Source organism: Pan troglodytes, chromosome 19 (genome assembly GCF_028858775.2).
Source record: "Pan troglodytes isolate AG18354 chromosome 19, NHGRI_mPanTro3-v2.0_pri, whole genome shotgun sequence".
NCBI lineage: Eukaryota > Metazoa > Chordata > Mammalia > Primates > Hominidae > Pan > Pan troglodytes.
Window position 1 is genome coordinate 85,764,071 of NC_072417.2, and position 21,237 is coordinate 85,785,307.

Here is a 21,237-nt window from a genome sequence, read left to right on the forward strand (position 1 = left end):
GATTATAAAAGGAAAGGTTAACCATGCAAGAAGACCATGTGCTTTCAAGCAACATACAAGCATTTGTTGATGAGTAAGGCAGAGTGGTATAGTAAGCGGGGCCTCAAACTGCAGTCAAGAAATCCGTTTCTGGTCCTGTCTCTGCCATGACCTAGCTGTGGCACCTCAGACCAGTCATCCAGTTTCTTGATCTGTAAAGTGGGCACATTGGGGTAAACTAAATAATCTCCCGGCCACGCAGTGGCTCACACCTGTAATCCCAGCACTCTGGGAGGCCGAGGCGGCGGATCACGAGGTCAGGGGATCAAGACCATCCTGGCCAACATGGTGAAACCCCGTCTCTACTAAAAATACAAAAATCAGCCAGGCGTGGTGGCGTGCACCTTTAATCCCATTCGGGAGGCTGAGGCAGGAGAATCACTTGAACCCGGGAGGCGGAGGTTTCAGTGAGCCGAGATCACGCCACTGCACTCCAGCCTGGTGACAGAGCAAGACTCCATCTCACAAATAATAATAATAATAATCTCCCAAGTCCCCTTCATCACTGAACATGACTATTCTATGACACATGGATGAAAAATTATAAGGATAAATAAATACCAGGTCTGTTCTTATACCGCCCTCCTGTGTGTGTAAATATTTTGGTACTATTTAAAGAGGCATGTGGGTTGGTGGGGGTGGGGGCTCTGGATCTCTACCTTCTTTTGGTGACAGCATCCTGCTTTTCCTTGAGAAATCCCCAACTTCCATCCTATGTAATCCTGATGGAATTGTTGAACAAGCCTCCAGCCTCCCACCTCCAGGCAGAAGGAATAGTAGCTCAAGCTTGCCTACTCTCGACAACTGCCCCTGCTTGGAATGCATCCCAGGGCTCTCGGAAGGCTAAGCGTGAGGGAGACTGATGGGTAAAACTTGGGCTGCAGGAGACACCAGTTGTTCAATCAGCAGACTTTGCACTTAGCATGTGGAACTGGCCACCTACAGTGCCCGATCTTCTGTGGCCAGATGTGCTGTCAAGGCAGATTTATACTCAGGAGTGCGGGAGGCCTGGTGGTGCTCCTTCCTGCCCTGGATCAGTGAGACACAGCCTCCAGTTTCTGCTTCCTTCCGTCCATGGGCTTGGATTTGTATATTACCTGATCAATTCTTGTCAGGAATGTCAGACCAGCTGTGAGGTCCTCCTGAGTGCAAACAGTGACAGCCAGGAGATGTGGCTCAGAGTTAATTTTTTTTTCTTTTCCTTTTTCTTTTTTTTTTCTGAGATGGAGTCTTGCTCTGTTACCCAGGCTGGAGTGTAGTAGGGCGATCCTGGCTCACTGCAACCTCCACCTCCTGGGTTCAAGCAATTCTCCTGCCTCAGTCTCCTAAGTACCTTGGACTACAGGCACCTGCCACCACGCCCAGCTAAATTTTTTTTGTATTGTAGTAGAGACAGGATTTTGCCAGGTTGGCCAGGCTGGTCTTGAACTCCTGACCTCATGCTATCCACCTGCCTTGGCCTCCTAAAATTACTGGGATTACAGGTGTGAGCCACCGCACCTGGCGGCTTACAGTTAATTTGCAACCAACGTGACTTTAAAGCTGGGAAACGAAGAGAGACCTGTTCCAGTTATAATTAGAGATCCTTTTGGACTAGTGAAGGCAGAAGGGTGTTTACAGGATCTTGTTATCTTCTTTCTTGGTTTATCCTGGCCGCCCCCTCAGCCGTTACTTTTCCTAGCCAATCTTCAACTGCTTCCTAAGGAAGGGTACAAGTCTGAAAACATCTTTATTCTATGAATCATCATTGAGTGAATGTGAGTATAGAAAATTCTAGGTTTAATATTATTTTTCCTCAGAACTTTGAAAGCTTGAAACTTGGGAAATTAAAAGCCTTGTTCTATTGCTGGGGAGACCTTTGAAGCACTTCTGCCAAACTATTTCCCCCTTTCTGGAAGCTCTAACGATAGCATTCTACAATTTCATGCTGATGTATCTTGGCAACGGTCCCTTTTTTATATAGTGGGCTGGCACTTAGGGGGCCTTCCCAGTCTTGAAAATTCAGGTACTTCAGTTTGGGAAAGTTTTTATTGTATCACTTTTGCACTTTTTTTTGAGACTGAGTCCCTCTTTGTCGCCCAGGCTGGAGTAGAGTGGTGTGATCTTGGCTCACTGCAACCTCCGCCTCCCAAGTTCAAGTGATTCTCCTGCCTCAGCCTCCTGAGTAGCTGGGATTACAGGTGCCCATCACCATGCCGGGCTAATTTCTGTATCTTTAGTAGAGACGGGGTTGTGCCATGTTGGCCAGGCTGGTCTCGAACTCCTGACCTCAGGTGATCCGCCTCCCTTGGCCTCCCAAAGTGCTGGGATTACAGGCGTGAGCCACCGTGCTCAGCCTCACTTTTGTGCTTTTTAAGCTCCATTTTCTCTTTCTTTCTGGAATGCCGACGAGTCACCAGTAGATCCTACTGGATTCATATTCTCATTTCCTTACCTTCTTTTCTCACATTTTGCATCTACATGTCTTTTATTCTATTTTTAAGAGATTTCTTCATCTTTTCATCCTTCTACTATTTTATTCTAGCTATCTTGTTTTTGATTTCCAAGAGCTCCTTCTTAATCTAATTGTGCCTTTTCATTATTGATAGCATCCTCTTCTTCTCCCTCTGAGGATATTCATCATTTTCATTGTTGCTTTTGTTTTATGTTTCCTTGTGATCTCTGCATTGTTTCTGTTATCTCCAAATTAATTTTTCTGTCTTTCTCTTTCATACCGAAGGCATGCCTCAAAAGTCTAAGGAATTAGAGCTATCCAGTTGTGGTATAATACAAAACATATTTTGTCTTTGTGTCTGGTGGCACAGAGCTTCCCAAACTCCTGGAATTAACTAAGGAATAGGAGTGTCTTTGTTTATTCATAATGAGCCCCTTTTGTTCACACCTGAGTTTATGCTAATAAGGTGACTGACTTAAAGTAGGCCCCTAGATAGTCTCAGGGTGGGCTGGTCACGGTCACCAGAAAGACCAAGTGATTAGAAGGCTAGAACTATCAACCCCACCCACTGACCTCCTAGAGGGGATTCGAAGGAGGCTGGATATTAAGCCGTCTAAAAACTCAACAAGAAGATCTGATGAGTTTCCAGGTTGGTGAACACACGGAGGTGCTTGGAAGGGCAGTGGGCCTGGAGAGGAAATGGAAGCTCCATGCCTCTTTCCCTATAACTGCCCAATGCATCTCTTCCATCTGGCTGTTCCTGAGTTGTATCCTTTTATGATAAAGTGGTAATCTTGCAAGTAGATGGTTTTCTTGAGTTCTGTGAGCCATTCTAGGAAATAACTGAACCCGACGAGGGGGTCATGGGAACCCCTGATCTACAGCCAGATGGTCAGAAGCCCAGCTGACAACCTAGACTGGTGTTTAGCATCTGAAGTAAGGGATCTGAGCCCTTAGCCTGTGGGATCTGACACAATCTCCAGGTGGATACTGTCAGAATTGAGTTAAATTGTAAGGCACCAAATTGGTGCTCTCAGAAAACTAGAGAATTGGTTGTTACAGGAAAAAAAAAAAATACCCACATCTTTGCTGGCCATAAGTTCTGTGTGTGAGTGTTGGGAAAACAGGAGTTTCTCTTATCACTGGTCATATTTAATTGCAAAGCATTAAGAAATGGACCAGAGGCTCATATGCATAGAAGGGGCGTGTTGGGTGGGGAACTACCATCTAGGGGGATTGGGCCTCCAGTCATCTTTTTGGCAGGTGGACCTCCAAATATCAATGTTTTGAAACTGCCTTTGCAAAGAATATGACAGGAAGAGAAGCTTGACATGGCAGACTCCATCTTGACTTCTAGCCCTGCAGGTGGGCTGCCCTCGCTCATTCTTAGGTGCAGGCAAGGAATTTAGTTTATAGTTTAACTTTAAAGCAAGGATGATAATAGTCCCTCCCTAAAACTGATCCCCTTCCTGTTCAGGGACTGAAACTGGCTTTGTAAGACTGAGTGCAGGCTACAAGATTAGGATTACGGGAGGGGCCTGAATTCTGCTAAAATGTAGGTATAGCTAAATGACAGCCAGCAAATGTCCACTAGCTTGTTTTTCTATAATCCCTTGCTGCTCAGGAGTCGTGTGGCCAGAGGTCACAAGATTTGTGATTTCTGCAACTGCTCCTATAGATAACACTATACATCACTATTGTAGAACCTAAGATTGATCTTTTGAGATGTTTTTCAGACTTTTGCATTCTGGCACCTGACTGACCCCACCTGGATCTGTGATTCCTAAGCAATCCTGTCCTGTGGCTCCCACCCAGAGTCGGACTCAGCACATGAGGACTCTTCCGCACCTCTATGATTTCATCCCCAACCAATCAGCAGCATGCGTTCCCAAGCCCCCTGCCCAACAAATTATCCATAAAAATCCTAGCCTTTAACTTCTGAGGGAGGCTGATCTGAGTAATAAACTGTCCTCTCTTTCCACTTGGCTGTCCTTAGGTTAATTAAACTCTTTCTCTACTGAAACAACATTATCTCAGTGGATTGGATTTATCTGTGCAGTGGGCAAGAAGAACATGTTGGGTGGTTACAGTTTGGAGATTATTTCTCTAAGATCCTGCAGCAGAGTCCAGCAGTCTTTTCCTCTCTTCCCCGGAGGATATAATCTTGGTTTCACTATTCCCAATTTCGGCTTAGATCATCTTCCTTCTTTCTTTCTTTCTTTCTTTCTTTCTTTCTTTCTTTCTTTCTTTCTTTCTTTCTTTCCTCTTTCTTTCTTTCTTTTTCCTTCTTTCCTTCCTTCCTCTCTCTCTCTCTCTTTCTCGCTTTCTCTCTTTCTTTCTGCCCTCTCAGGCCCACCTTCTCCTGGGATTCACTTTCTCCAGATACCTCTCTTGGTTCATTTATCTGGATAACAAATTTTTCTCCTGCCGTGGTACAGGAGCGGCAATTGTTCTGTTATTTGGTGTGGGATGAGCTCTAAGGATTCCTGACACAGATCACAACCGACCATCCTGTTTGCGATCCCATCTCTACTCCAAGTTCGGAGCCTCAGGATCTTGACACTTCCTAGGATTTATGCAGGACATTTCAGCTTGCTTCTTCGTGGCTTCCCTTTTGCAATCACTTGGACTCCATCTTTCTCTACTCTTTGTCCATTTCTGCATCCATGGTTCAAATATCTGAGGACCTCTCATCACTCATCACATCTTGGAGTAATAGTATGGCATTAAAAAGGTATGTCCAAAAGAGAGAGACTCTTACTTTCATTTTAACAGTATTTTAGGAAGCAGCAGAAATACATGTGTTAAAATCTGCCACATTTAAACAAGGTCTGCTTAACTATCCCAAGCCTCAGATTTTGTTTGTTTGTTTGTTTAATTGAAAACGAAGAGTTTGGGCGTGGTGGCTCACACCTGTAATCCCAGCACTTTAGGAAGCTGAGGTGGGCAGATCACTTGAGGTCAGGAGTTTGAGACCAGCCTGGCCAACATGAAGAAACCCCGTCTCTACTAAAAATACAAACACTAGCCAGGCGTGGGCACCTATAATCCCAGCTACTTGGGAGGCTGAGGCAGGAGAATTGCTTGAACCCAGGAGGCAGAAGTTGCAATAAACTGAGATTATGCCACTGCACTCCAGCCTGGGTGAAAGAATGAGACTCTGTCTCAAAAACAAAAACAAAAACAACAACAAAAAAACAAAAAAAGAAAGAAAGAAAATGAAGAAAACTCTAGTAATAATAATACTTGAATACTCTCTTAAGAAAATATCTTTCCCCAATTCTCAAATAGTACTTACTGGTTTACCTATTAAAGCTTAACACATGCTTATCCTATGACCCAACAATTCTACCCCTAGGTACATATACAAGAAAAATGTGTGTGTGTTCATCAAAACACAAATACAAAACACTCATTGTGGTTTTTCTCCTAATAGCCCAAACTGGAAACACCCAAGCATCCATTCACAGAAGAATGGACAGATAGTAGCATATAAATACAATAGAATACTGCATAGTAAAAAACATGTAATCAACTATTGCAATGCACACAGACGAACCTCAGAGATGTCACATTAAGCAAAAGAAGCTGGCTACAGAACAGAATGTGCAGTATGATTCCATTTAAATGATATTCCAGAGCAGGCGGAACCTATCTATGGTAAAAAGAATTAGAATACTAATTATCTCTTAGAGGAAATTACTGCTTAGGAAGAGCTATCAGGAATGCTTCTGAGTTGCTAGGGTGTTTTGTATCATGATCTCAATAGTGGTTATATGGGATATACATATGTAAAAATTCTTTTTTTTTTTTTAAGACAAAGTCTCACTCTGTTGCCCAGGCTGGAGTGCAGTGGCATGATCTTGGCTCACTACAATCTCCACCTCCCAGTTTCAAGCGATTCTCCTGCCTCAGCGTCTTGAGTAGCTGGGATTATAGGTGCACACCACTACATCCGGCTAATTTTTGTATTTTTAGTAGAAAAAGAGTTTCACCATGTTGGCCGGGCTGGTCTCCAACCAGCCTGGTCTTGACCTCAGGTGATCTGCCTGCCTTGGCCTCCCAAAATGCTGGGATTACAGGCGTGAGCCACCATGCCTGGCCCGTAAAAATTCTTTAAGTTGTATATTTAAGATTTGTTTTACTGTATATATGTTAAAACTTGATTTGAATAAAAGCAAAAAAAAAAAAAAAACCATTGTTTAGACTGCTATAACAAAATACCTGAGCAGCTTACAAACAACAATTGTTTGTTTCTCACAGTTCTTGAGGCTGGGAAGTCCAAAATCATGGCACCAGCAGATTCATTGTCTGGGAGGGTGCATTTTCTGAGTGTCAGACTGCCAACTTCTTCCTGTATCCTCACATGGTAGAAAGGGTCAGGCAACTCTATGGGGCCTCTCTTTTAAGGGCACTAATCCAGTCTCTAGGGCCCCACCATTATGACCTAATTACCTCCTGACAGCCCCACCTCCTAACCATCACATTGGAAACTGGGTATTTTGGGGGTACAAACATTCAGGCCATGGCAATCACTGTTTATAATTTTAAAGCTTTGTGGAAAAATAGTTTTCCAGGGTAAAAGTTCTACCTAATCAGAAATCCACCTGGATCTCAGAAGGGAGAGGCTGGGCATCTTTGCCTGTCAGAGATGCAGTAACTGAGATGCTGTATCTAAAATGCACAGCTTAGTCTTTCTTCTCCCTGTTCTACTATCAGTGGTGTGCTCTTTGAGGAGTCACACTTTCTGTGAGCTTCAATTTCCTCTTACAACAAAGAGGTGAACTATATTATCTTTCAGGTTCATCCAAATTCTAAAATTCTTTGTCCACTTGGGAAAAGTTTGTTGGTTTTGTTTTTTATTTAACAAAAATATTCTCTTTCCTCCCTTTCAACCAGACACATGATTTCTCTGCTCTTAATCCTCCTACTACTGACCAGATGATAAGGGGACCACATCACCAATGTCTTTTATACTCAACTAGCTTAGTGCAATGAATATAACACATGCTATTAGATGAGAATGTAATTTTGTCATAAAAATAGTGAATCTAAAGCAAAGCCTTATATTTATAAAGTGATGAAATTGCATCCACAATAAAAAATCCTATCAGCAAAGCTGTGTAACAATACAAGGCTTTGGAGAGAGTTATTTCTACCAATGAACTTAGTGAATCACTAAATAAACTGTCATTTTGTCTCCCCCACAAAAACTTGGCCTTAGTATAAATGATATTATATTTTCTCTGGCCAGAAAAATAAGAAAAAATAAGATACTATTATGCTTAGAGAGAAAGCTGCTCCCCAAGGTCATGTTAGTGTAACCAGAGATCCTTTCGGAGGGAAGAAAAGCATCTGGGCAGTCAACCTGATGGGCTGGCAAACTTTATCCGTTAGTAGATTTTCTCCCAGGGTCAGCTTTAAGAATCATCACTGCTGTATCCTAGACATTTTGGTTTCTATTTGAAATCAGAGCAACAATAAAAATTAAGGTACATTTGAATGATTTAGAATCTAGAGTCTAGGGTTGGATACAATGTATAACAAAGATGTCTAAGCAATTTAATTGCATCATTCAGATTGCAAAAGAAATGGTTAGCCACACAAGAAGATAATGTGCCTTTAAGCAACTTAAAAGTAATTCTTGATGAGCAAGGCAGAATGGAATAGCAACGGGGCCTCATATCACAGTCAAAACATCTGCTTCTGGTCCCACCTCTGCTATTACTCAGCCTTGGACAAGACATCCAGTTTCTTGATTTGAAAAGTGCACATACTAGGGTAAACTGAATAATTTCCAAAGTCGTCTTTTTACGGTGAACTTTAACATTCTATGATATATGGATGAAAACTACAATGACAAATAAATAGCAAGTTCGTTCTTGTAACTCCCTCTTGTGTATAAATATCTCGATGTCATTTAAGAAGGCATTGTGCTTGGGGGGGTTTAGTTTTCATAAGCTCAGCATCCTTACTGCTTCTTTTGGTGATAGCATCCTGCTTTTCTTTGAGAAATTCCCTGCCTCCATCCTACACAGTCCGATGGGACTTTGAACAAGCTCCTCCCCGCCCCTTAGTGTTGGCCTCTACAACCTGACCTGGATTCTCCCAATCCGATTTTCTCTTCCAGAATTGAAAGTTGAGCTGAATGACACAGGGGCAGAAAATGGTTGTTCGTGAGTCATTCTGACGTCAGCTCTTTGAAGAGACTGCCCATAGCTCCTGTCTATTATTGCAGGTTTTGGGATGCCCTGCTATTGGTCTTCCAAAGACTAGCTTTTCCTTAGATTCTTTGAGTTACTCCTTATACTTTTGAAAAACTTCTTCATATGCTTTAGCTGGCCAGAGATGACATCTGTTGCTCACAACCAACAAACCCTAATGGATGGAGAACTCTTTTCTGGTCCCCATTGTCAGATTTTAATTTGTATTTTGAAATAATAAAACCGAATTTGTTTAAAGTGCTCTAAAAATTTCGATATTTTTGTCTAATTAAGACACCCATTTTCTCCAATTAGAATAAGCAGAGCTACTGCACATTCTAAAGCATAATATTAATTTTCTGCTACCTTAGACTGTACTTGATTAACCTGGTAAAATACCATGGTTCTTTATCAAGCTGAGCCTGAACTAAGGGCAAATACATTTATGGATCAGACCCTGGAACTAGTTCTATCCTCCTCTATAATCATGGATGTCATCATCAGAATGCTGTGGAACTCTTGGCAGCATCCAATCTACCAAGTGTTCTCCGGAGAGAAAAAGCAGAAGTTGATCACTCTGCCTCTCAGCCAAAAGCCCATCATAGCACTGCCAGGGGCACTTCTGCCAGGAAAGCAATGAGCTTTTTAGCAGGTGGTACAAAAGTACGCCAGGAGCTAAGACTTCAAATATTACCCTCAAAAGAGTAAAACGCCTTTAGTTAAGGCAGGATGGGGCAGAGGGAGGCGGCAGAGAAGGACCTGCATATTCCACTAATGAAGGCTAAAGTCTACCTCCGTAAGAGTGCTTTTGTGAAGCAACATTTAAAACGTGACACTGACAGCGCTACTCACTGATGGGTTAGGAGGCCATGAGAACCGCTTTCTTGAGAGAGCTGAGCAAGATATATAATGGGACTTATCTGGTCTCAGAACTGTTGCTGAGAAAAACTGTTGACATTACCCTCTCATTCTACATTCTAGAACAACACGGCAGGTCTAATACAGTAGCCACATGCGGCTTTTTACACTTAAATTAATTAAACAAGATTACACACCAGTTCCTCAGTCATAGCAGCCACCTTTCAAGTGCTCAAAAGCCCCAGGGGATTCATGGCTACCATACTGGACCGTGCAGATATTGAGTATTTCTATCACTGCAGAAAGTTCTACAGGACAGTGTTACTCTACTGAGAAGTACCTGACCCTCTTGCAGAACTGGATAAGGAGTAGTTCCTCCCAAATGGTGCCCTCGGCCCCCAGTGGTCCCATGGAAGGCGGAGAGACAAGAACGACCATACCAAGAATGGCCTTGGAGAGTTGTCAGAGCTCACCCTGAGGATGGAGGAGTTCCTCTATACTCAGGCCAAATGAGGGCCACTGCAAGAGACATGCTTGCAGAGTTTGGCATGCTCCTGTGGAGAACTGGGCTCTGAACACATTGTGGAATAGTCCCGAGGTGAGAAGGTGCCTGAGAGAACTCCAGTGGCCATCAGAGGAGAGGGGGATGCCCTGGAAGCAGACTGCATTTCCAGAGGCAAAGGGCCAAGGTGACATTTTGGAAGGTGACTAGATACAAACAAGCTATAAAGGTTGACCCGAGAGATCAGCCTGAAAGGACAAACTGATTCTAATAGTATCTGTGCAGAGAGGATCACCTGGGGCTGGGGGGACCCCAAGAGGTCATCCACAATGCATCCTGCCCATCCCTGTGTATATTTCCATGAAGAGGCTCTGAAGAGCCCCACAATTAGGACCCCATGAGAACAACGGTCCACACTTGAGAATCTGCTACTTCAAGGACACCAACACTAAATTATAACTGTAACCTTTAGGGAAGGCCTTTTGTCACTCACCACCCAAACACAATCCTTCACTTCTTTCTTCCTTCAATCCTAAGGAACTGGCAAGGCAAGCAGGGTAGGGGGTAAAAAACTAAGGAAGGGGCAAACCACCCACATCTTGTCCACTGCAGGCTGCCAAGGCTAAAGCAGCCCAGGAGTTATTGGTGGAAGGAAAGAATGCTCTACTCAAGGAGATGCTGAAGTTCTATTAGGACTGGTCCATCGGGATTGCATATGACAATGAATCTGCTCATCAATACCTAAAACTTACAGGAAAATGTAGCTGTCTATGGAATCACCCAGGGGAAGGGAAGGGAGAGCCAACAGAACAGGTTAGGAAGACATTGATGTGAGAAAATCAAGCTGTTATGATTTCACCCTACAGACTCGGAAAGCTCCAGAAAGAATGCAGGAGAGGCTGGGCGTGGTGGCTCATGCCTGTAATCCCAGCACTTTGGGAGGCTGAGGCAGGTGGATCACGAGGTCAGGAATTCGAGACCGGCATGACCAATATGGAGAAACCCTGTCTCTACTAAAAATACAAAATTAGCAGGTCATGGTGGCAGGCGCCTGTAATCCCAGCTACTTGGGAGGCTGAGGCAGGTGGATCACGAGGTCAGGAATTCGAGACCGGCATGACCAATATGGAGAAACCCTGTCTCTACTAAAAATACAAAATTAGCAGGTCATGGTGGCAGGCGCCTGTAATCCCAGCTACTTGGGAGGCTGAGACAGGAGAATCACTTGAACCCAGGAGGTGGAGGTTGCAGTGAGCCGAGATCACACCACTGCACTCCAGCCTGGGCAACAAGAGCGAAACTCTGTCTCAAAAAAAAGATTTATGTCCTAGGGCCAGGTGTGGTGGCTCACACCTATAATCCCAGCACTTTGGGAGGCCAAGGCAGGCAGATCACTTGAGATCAGGAGTTTGAGACCAGTCTGGCCAACTTGGCGAAACCCTGCCTCTATTAAAAATGCAAAAATTAGCCAGATGTGGTAGTGGCCACCTGTAGTTCCAGCTACTTGGGAGATGAGGCAGGAGAATCGCTTGAACCTGGGAGGTGGAGGTTGCAGTGAGCCGAGATTGGGCCATTGCACTCCAGCCTGAAGAACAGAGTAAAACTGTGTCTCAAAAAGACTGATGTCCCTAAAAGTGTTTTGTTGTTGTTGTACCTGTGCTGGAATGCCTGTCTCTAGCTTTCCTTTATATGAGAAAAGATAACATTGTTTCAGATGTTCTATACATGCAGCCAATTCCTTATCCTAACTCAGAAGCCAGAATCCATTATGGAGAGTTGAACTTGGTTTTCAAAGTCCTATGTGCTTCATTCTAAATCATCTGTCCTTATTTCTGTAGGCTGAGGAAAGTTCCTGAAGGTGGTTGCCCAGTTGTAGAGTGTCCTTTCAGCTCCATGACTATATTCTTCAGATGGGACTTGAACTTAGGAATCCCTACATGTTGGGGAGAACAGGATGCTGTAACAGCAATGAACTTCCAGACACAGCTTTGATCATTGGTGAATCAGAGAGTTCTGTTGTTGTTGTTTTTCTAATCTCTTTGCTGTTTCTTTTGCTCTTTCTTCCCACCCTCATTCCCCTGCCGGGGAAAAAAAAAAACATAGCCAGGCAAGAGCACATCCAATTCCCTTTCTTAATTAGAAGCGAAACATTTGAAAAGCTGTGGCACAACTGCTTGACGAACATTTGCAAGTTATCTCCAAGCACAAAGCCAACACATTAAGGAAAGCAACAGGGTCATAGAACACGTCCCAGGCTAACAGAGAGGGTGATCCAGATTTGCAGAGGTGTCTGTCAACCACGGCTGGAGGCTCCTAATCCCCTCACTCAGAGCTGGTCATGCACAGAGAAAGGCTCATATGAAACACAACAAACCCAAGCTCTCCCAGGTGTCCGTAGCCCAGCTACGAAATCTGTCATCCCAAACTAACACTCCAGAGCACTTAATGCGTTTTAGGGGAGCGTTCAAATAAATAATCATTTCCTGGTATTGGAGATTGGATTTCATACACCATAGCCCAGGCCCAAGCTTAATGGGAGAGAGATAAAGAACAGAGTTCTTTTTCCAAAAGTAAAATTTACTTCTGATCCATTAATATGTATGCAAATAGTTTCTTCCAGACTCTGTGATCTGGGAAATAAAATAGCCAGCTTGATCATAATTATTTTCTTACTTCCAGGGTGCTTGATATTAGATGCAGTAATGGTTTGCTATGGCAAATCCTAGGGCCTCTTTCCCTAGAAAGTGTTAAATAAGAACAGGTTGTGTCTGAGTCCATTTGTGTTGATATAAAGGAATACCCCAGGCTGAGTAACTTATAAAGAAAAGAGATTTATTTGGCCCATGGTTCTGAAGCTGTACAAGAAGCATGGTGTCAACATGTGCTTCTGATGAGGGCCTCGGGAAGCTTCCACTCATGGTGGAAGGCAAAGGGGAACTGGCATGTGCAGAGGTCAATGGCAAGAGAGGAAGCATGAGAGACGGAAGGAAGGAAGGAAGGAAGGAAGGAAAGAAGGGAGGGAGGGAAGGAAAAGAAGGGGAAGGGGGAGGGGGAGGAGGAGGAGGAGGTGGTGGTGTAAGGTCTTTTCAACAACCAATTCTTGCTGGAACTAAGAGTGAGAACTTGCTCCCAGGAGAATGGCACCAAGGCATTCATGAGGGATCCACCCTCATGACCCAAGCACCTCCCACTAGGCCCCATCTCCAACAATGAAACTTCAGTGAGATTTGGCAGAACCAAAAAACCCACATCCAAACCATAGCAGGTACACCCATGGGAAGCACTCAATGGATGATGGCTATGACAACATCACTAACTCCCAAGACGAACAAAGTATTTCATCTTTACACAGTTCTAATTGTGAAAAATGTATTCCTTAGACTGTGTTAGCATCTATTTCCCTTTACCTTCCACTCCTGGGTCCTATTTCCAGCCTGGGAGTAAACATAGGATAAACCCAAACTCTTGTCCCCATGGTGGTCTGTATTATTCCATTCTCACGCAGCTAATAAAGACATATCCAAGACTGGCTAATTTATTTAAAAAAGAGGTTTAATTGACTCACAGTTTCACACAGCTGGGGAGGCCTCAGGAAACTTACAATCATGGCAGAAGGTGAAGCAAACACGTCCTTCTTCATATGGTGGCAGGAGAGAGACATGCCAAGCAAAGAGGGAAAAGCCCCTTATAAAACTATCAGATATCATGAGAACTCACACACTATTATGAGAACAGCAGCATGAGGGTAATCGCCCCCATGATTCAATTGTCTCCCACCAAGTCCTTCCCACGACACATGAGGATTATGGAAACTACAATTCAAGATGAGATTTGGGTGGGGACACAGCCAAACCATATCAGGGGTCCTTTCAAGACATAAAGCCGTTTATATCACCTGTGTCTTCTTTTGTCCAGCCTGAAAGGTCCAATCATCTTGACCCGAAAGGTCAAGCCACTGCTCCCGTGGCTTAGTTTCCAGTCCAGCCTGCTGAGGTTCTTGTCTGAAAGCCCCAGGCTGTGGCAGTCTCTTCTATCTTGTAGCTCCTTGGACACCTGGAGAGGTATCTGGAGGGTGCATTCCTCCAGGTCTGGACAAGCACCTGCAGATGAAGTAGCTTGTTCCGAGAGGAATGACTTCACAAGGATGGCTTAGACTCGCAGGCTACCTCGCACCTTGCAGGTAGGAGGTAAGCAGTGACTATTTCTTGAATCAATATATGACTAAATGAAAGATTAAGCCTATTGATTTAAAACCTATGTTCTTTTTCCCACTTCTGAATATACTTTTATCATTTCTTTGGGGGGCCTCATTTCTGGACTCTACTTAGGTCCCTGTGTCTACTCATTTCACCTTGTTTAAGCTAATAGGAATTCTAGTCTGTTGAGATCCTTTGATTTAGTGACTCAGTCATCCCAGAAATTACCTGTCCCTCCCAGGCTCATGTCAACTACAGATTGTCATCTCACCAGTATACTCATCTGAGCAATTAATTAGATTATATTTGGCTTATAATCATATTACAAGTTTTTTTAATGTCAGTTGTAGAATGATCCATCCTTTTTATTTGTAAAGTGTGAACAGAAAGCTACTACATTCTACATGACTTTAGGACATTTACAAAAAGTTATCTTCACTTTGAGAAGAAACTGGATAACAATGAATGTCTGCCCTATTACAAGGTTTTTTTTTTTTTTTTAAAAGCAGGTAAAATATCCTCTGCCTAGTCTTCCCTGGATGGAGGGGTGTTATAAATTGAACTGTCTCTCCCCCAAATTAATATGTGAACGTCCCAACTCGCAATAACTCAGAATGCAAACTTATTTGGAAATTGTGTGGTTTGCAGATATAATTAGTTAAGTTAGAATGAGATCATAATGGAGTAGGGTGGGCCCTTAATCCAATATTAAAAGTGTCCTTATAAAAAGGGGAAATTTGAGCACAGAATTGGACATACATAAAGAGAAGATGACGTCAAGAGACAGAGGGAGAAGAAGCCATCTGCAAACCAAGGAGACAGCCCTGGAACAGATCCTTCCCTCAGAGCCCTCAGAAGGAAGCAGCCCTGTGGCCACCTTGATTTCAGACTCCTGGCCTCCAGAACTGTGTGAGAATCAACTTCTGTTCTTCAGGCCACCCAGTTTGTGGCCATTTGTTACATAAGCCCTAAGAAACTAATATGAAAGGAAAGGAGGCAGATGGCCTATCCCACCTCTCTGCTCAGCAGGGAACCATGCAAAGTCCTTCTCTACTTCAGGCAGGAACAAAAGTAACACTAAGAGCGAGTGAAGGTGAGCCACTCTCTGCAAAGCCCCTCTGGGATTTTGAACTTCTAGAAGCCCGAAGAACAGCCTATGACAATAACAATCATATGAACAATTCAACAGTACACTGAATGCATTTTAGGCTTTTCCAACAGCCTCTTGGTGGATCCCAAACCATTTTGGGAAGCAGGTGGCACAGAAGTTATTATTTCCATTTTGCAGAAGACAAATTATTCTCAAATCAGAAACTGGCTCAAGGAAATGAAGCTAGACAGTGGTCAGCTCCAAAGGAGAGCCCAGAGACAATGACTCCCTCTCTGTGTTAAGAAGCTCACACCACCCGTGCTCCTCTGTGCTGTCCCCAAACTCAATCCTGTCAATTCATGCTAGGCCCTGTGTTCCCTCTGGGCCTCTACACATTCTTAAGGGGACAGGACTCTAGGGAAGGCAGGTGAGACATCAGCACAGGCACACAGGCTTCCTTCCGATTGACAACGAGCACGCCAAAGCCAGAAAACAAGTGACTTCTGTGACTTCCGTCAGTTTACACTAAGAGGGAAGGTCACTGACTATGGTCTTGGGTGATGTGACTGACCTATGGACAATTGTAATACAAGTGGTACCATTGCCTGCTAGAAAAGGTAGGTATGGGAGAAACTGCCCGTGGGAAAATGATCTTTGACTATTTTCCCCTCTGGATGTTGAAACTGTCTTCCAAATAACTGAATTTTGTTGTGCCCCCAGGGTCACATGGAGCCCTGGTTTAAGTTCTTGCGATGTCCCATCCTCATGAATACATTTGTAGCTGTCTTAAGCAAAGTGAAACAAGAGCATCTTTAAGGCCTTCCCAGTCCCTCCCTAATTTTCCTTGTGCCTCTCCTCTCTCCTTTGCTGAGCCTTTGCAGCTCAGAGCACCCTCACAACCTCCCTTCAACAGGAGCACCCTCTCTCTCCTGCCACCGCGGATCTATTACATGGCACATCCTACACTGGGATTGCAGAGCTCAGCAAGACTCTGTCCCCAAAGAGCCCATGCTCTTGTCAGGAAAAAGTCATTATGGAATAGGGTTGGGGGCACAGTGTTGGGGGAGCCAGAGTGCTGGGGACACAAGGAAAGGCAAACGATGGACGCTATGCAGGCATGGGGTGAGATGAGAGATGTTTCCCATAAAGATGCCCTGGAGCTGGGTGCTAACGGGCGGGCAGAAGCCGGCCAGGTGAAAAGAATGGGGCAGAAACTGGGGGACAGAGGAGGAAAGGGAGGAGAAACATGTGGATGGGGGTACAGCTGCCTCCCAGCAAGTCAGAGCTCAGGGTCCCCCCGAGCACTTCCTGGGTTACTAGGGTGATGGCAGGTGAATACAGAATAGCAGGGCCTTGGAATGTCTGCCGTATTATAAGGTTTTTTGTTTTTGTTTTTGTTTGCAGGTAAAATATCCTCTGCCTAGTCTTCCCAGGATGGAGGGTGTTGCAGATTGAATGGTCTCTCCTCCAAATTAATATGTAGATGTCCCAACTCACAATAACTCAGAATGTGAGGTTTTTGGAAATTGGGTGGTTCGCAGGTATAATTAATTAAGTTAGAATGAGATCATCATGCAGTAGGGTGGGCTTCTAGTCCATTATTACCAAGGTCCTTATAAAAAGGGGAAATCTGGGCCAGGCACGGTGGCTCACGCCTGTAATCTCAGCACTTTGGGAGGCTGAGGAGGGTGGATCACCTGAGGTCAGAAATTGGAGACCAGCTTGGCCAACATGGTGAAACTCCGTCTCTACTAAAAATACAAAAAAAATTAGCTGGGCATGGTGATGCACACCTGTAGTCCCAGCTACTCAGGAGGCTGAGGCACAAGAACCGATTGAACTCAGGAGGCGGAGGTTGCGGTGAGCCAAGACTGTACCACTGCACTCCAGCCTGGGCAACAGAGTGAGACTCTGTCACGAAAAAAAAAAAAAAAAAAAGTTGGGGGTGGGGAATTTGAACAGATTTTTTGTGGAAAAAAAAATCTGAAAAGACATACACACAGCACAGTGTTAGAGGTCAAAACAATATAATGTATAGGGATATCCACATTTTAGCTAAGTACAACTCAAAGGAATGAATTTAAAAGATCAAGTTCAACTCAAGAAAGACAGTCCTGGTGATGTTTTCACCTGAGAAACTCAGCATCTCCCTCAGACTGAGGCAAAAGGGACTCCGAGGCCAGGCCTCACAGATGGGCCCCTTCTCATGAGGCAAGGATCACAGGTCATGGGATGTGACCACACTCTGGATACCCAGCACTCTGGAATTCTCCATCCAAAGTAGTGGAATTCCCCATCCAAAGTAGTGGAATTCCCACTCCACTGACAGGGCCTGCATAGTCCTCTTCCCTGGGTCCATTCCCCTGTGAGAGACCAAGCCATTGGTGTACACTGAGGGTCCAAACAGGTCCACCTTCTGGCAAGCAGGTCTCCTGATGTGCAAGCTGCAGCTGGAGACAGGAAGAGAATGGGACAGGCTGGGGCCATTTCTCCCTGGGTCGCCACATCCAACAAAACTCCAGGGAGGCTGAAAATTTGAACCTGGTTTCCCAGGTCCCTGTGAAGATGTCTTTGTCAGAGTAGGAGACAATATGAAAAAGAGTACTCATATATGTACTACACATTATATGCACATATACTATATATATACTATATACATACTATACACACATACTATATATATAGAGAGAGATTATATATATAATATATATAGAGAGAGATATAATATATATATATATATAGAGAGAGAGAATATATATATAGAGAAAGAGAGGGAGAGAGATCTATCTAAATGCAATCTGTTAATTTGATTCATGACTTAAAATTTTTTAGACATATGACATGTAAGACTCCATTTGTACTTTTGCTCCCAGCTCTGCAAATATTAGGGGCGGGTCTGGAGGGCCTATGCCCTCAGCTTCACGTGGCCAGTGCACAACAACTGAGAGAAACAGGTGTCAATTTTCAGAGTAACTTGTTTCCTGGAAACTGTTGCTCACCACACTCTATGCCCCTGGTCAGGCATTCTCACCAGGGAGAGAAGGGTGATTTGAGGTTGAAACAGGGAAAGAGGACAGAAGAAAAAGGAAATAAGTGGCAAACACTTCCAACCCTAAACTTTTTTTTTCTTTCTTTTTTTTTGCTCTGTCACCCAGGCTGGAGTGCAGTAGCACGATCATAGCTCACTGCAGCTTCAACCTCCTGGGCTCAAGCAATCCTCTCATCTCAGCCTCCCAAGTAGCTGGGACCACAGGCACACACCACCATACCGAGCTAATTTTTTTATTTTTTGTTGAGGCAAGGTCTTGCCCTGTTTTTGTAGAGGTGAGGTCAGTTGCCCTGGCTGGTCTCAAACTCCTGAGCTCAAGCAATCCTCTTACCTCAGCCTCCCAAAGTGCTGGGATTATAGGCATGAGCCACTGTGCCTGGTCCTAAACTTTCAAATGCCTGAAACACATACAAAGGAAAAGCTGGGACAAAGCAGGAAGAGGTGAGTCCAAAAGCGTTCAACTCAGTGCCTTCCCCAAGACAAAATGGAAGAAAAATCAACAAATACCGTGAAAACTCTCTCTGTGGATGAAAACTACTTTCATTGCAATCAGGGTTAAAGAGAAGTCCTTCTAGGTCACCCAACTTTGACCTTAAGGCATGAGTCTTCTTACTCCCATCTCTCTTACCCAGAGTGCCAGGAGCCAGATTTTAGGGTAAATATCCAAGTAGCAGGTTCTGAAGTAAACTGTCTCAGTAGCCTGTATCTTCCATCTCCTTCAATGGGCTTTCCAGACATTGGTTCCGTGCATCAATCTCTCTAAACTCATCTGGCAACAGCAGCCAGGCACAAACCCTGCAGTCTTTAAAGTGGCACAAACTCACAGACTGAGAGATGTTCCCACGCTGCATATGTTCCTAAAACAACCCCGTCCAAGCCATCCATCCACTCGCCTCCCTCCAAGCCACAAAGTAGTTTCATGAGCTCCATTTCAGTTCTGAGATCACCAACACCTTATATCATTACTCAGAGTCACTGGCTGGAGAACAGACATCTTTTCTTTCCCGTTAAACATTGCTCAATAATCCCAAATAGGGGGCACTGCAGAGCTGAAGCTTAGAGGTGAATGGTAAATTCTAATAAGAAAGTGCAGAAACATCCAGGATCATTAATGCTGCATTAGCTCCACTTCTTGCCACACTGGTGCTATGTTTTGTCTTTCTGGACTGACCACAGAATTTTCTAGTGCTTTGAAAAATACAGTGCTGTTTCTTGCAGCTAAATGGAAACCTGTAGAGAGCAAACAAGCGCAGATCCTTGAACTTGGTAATGAATAGATGGGATTCTAGGTGAGAAAGAAAGAGAAGAGAAAAACACCAAGTCTCCATATTCAGAAAAATTTTTTCAATGCCAAAGTTGCATTCAATTTAAAATAAAAGCACAAAAAAACATAAAATTCCCTTTTATACATAAGCCAGTGATATGGTTTGGATTTGGGTTCCCACCCAAATCTCATGTCAAACTGTAATACCCAATGTTGGAGAAGGGGCCTGGTGGGAGGTGACTGGATAATAGGGTGGACTTCCCCCTTGCTGTTGTCATGATAGTGAATATGTTCTCATGAAATCTCGTTGTTTAAAAGTGTGTAGCACCTTCCCCTTCACTCTCTCTCTCTCCTGCTCCACCATGTGAAGACATGCCTGCTTACCCTTTTGCCTTCTGCCATGACTGAAGGTTTCCTGAGGCCTCCCCAGCCACGCTACCTGTACAACCTGCAGACCTGTGAGCCAATTAAATCTCTTTTCTTTATAATTACCCAGTCTCAGGTAGTTCTTTATAGCAATGCGAGAATGGACTAATATAGTAAATTGGTACCGGGAGTGGGGACATTACCATAAAGATACCTGAAAATGTGGACGTGACTTTGGAACTGGGTAAAAGGCAGAGGTTGGAACAGTTTGAAGGGCTCAAAGGCAGACAGGAAGATGAGGGAAAGTTGGGAACTTCCTAGAGACTTTTTAAATTTTTGTGACCAAAATGCTGATAGTGATACAGACAATGAAGTCCAGGCTGAAGTGGTCTTAGATGGAGGAACTTTTTGGGAACTGGAGTAAAGGTCACTTGCTATGCCTGAGCAAAGAGACTGGTGACATTGGGCCCCTGCTCTAGTGACCTGTGGATCTGTGAATTTAAGAGTGATAAATTAGGGTATCTAGCAGAACAAATTTCTAAGCAGCAAGGCATTAAAGATGTGGCCTGGCTGCTTCCAACAGCATATGGTCATATGTGTGAGCAAAATGATGATCTGAAACTTGAACTTATATTTAAAAGGGAAGCAGAGCAAAAAGTTTAGAAACTTTGCAGCCTGACCATGCAGTAGAAAAGAGAAACCCATTTTCTAGGGAAAAGTTCAAGCCAGCTGCAGAAATATACATAAGTAAAGAGGGGCCGAATGTTAATAGCCAAGACAATAGGGAAAATGCCTCAAAGGCATTTCAGAGACCTTTGTGGAAGCCCCTTCCATCCTAGGCCTGGAGGCCTAGGAGGGAAGAATGGTTTTGCAGGCCAGACTCAGGGCCCTGTTGCCCTGCACAATATTGGGACACTGCTCCCTGCATCCCAGCCACTCCAGTTCCAGGTATGGCTAAAAGGGCCCCAGATACATCTCAGGCCACTGTTCCAGAGGGTGCAAGCCATAAACCTCGGTGGCTTCCATGTGGTGGTAAGCTTTTGGGTGTTCAGAAGGCAAGAGCTGAAGCTTGGGAGCCTCAACCTAGATTTCAGAGGATATATGGAAATGCCTGGATATACAGGCAGAAGTGTGCTGCAGGGGTGGAGCCCTCATAGAGAACCTCAACTAGGACAGTGCAGAGAAGAGTGTGGCATTTGAACCCCCACACAGAGTTCCCACTAGGGCACTGCCTAG

The 21,237-nt window shown here is 44.2% G+C and overlaps 1 protein-coding gene and 1 non-coding gene across 7 annotated transcripts in view; both read right to left on the reverse strand.

Moving 5' to 3' along the window:
- The window catches only part of SLC39A11 (solute carrier family 39 member 11), a 465,863-nt gene that overhangs the window by 157,934 nt on the left and 286,692 nt on the right, over positions 1-21,237 (reverse strand). The window lies entirely within an intron of this gene.
- LOC112206166 (small Cajal body-specific RNA 24) lies at positions 14,568-14,704 on the reverse strand. Its single transcript, XR_002940366.1, has one exon. It is a non-coding gene; the product is annotated as a small Cajal body-specific RNA 24 (non-coding RNA).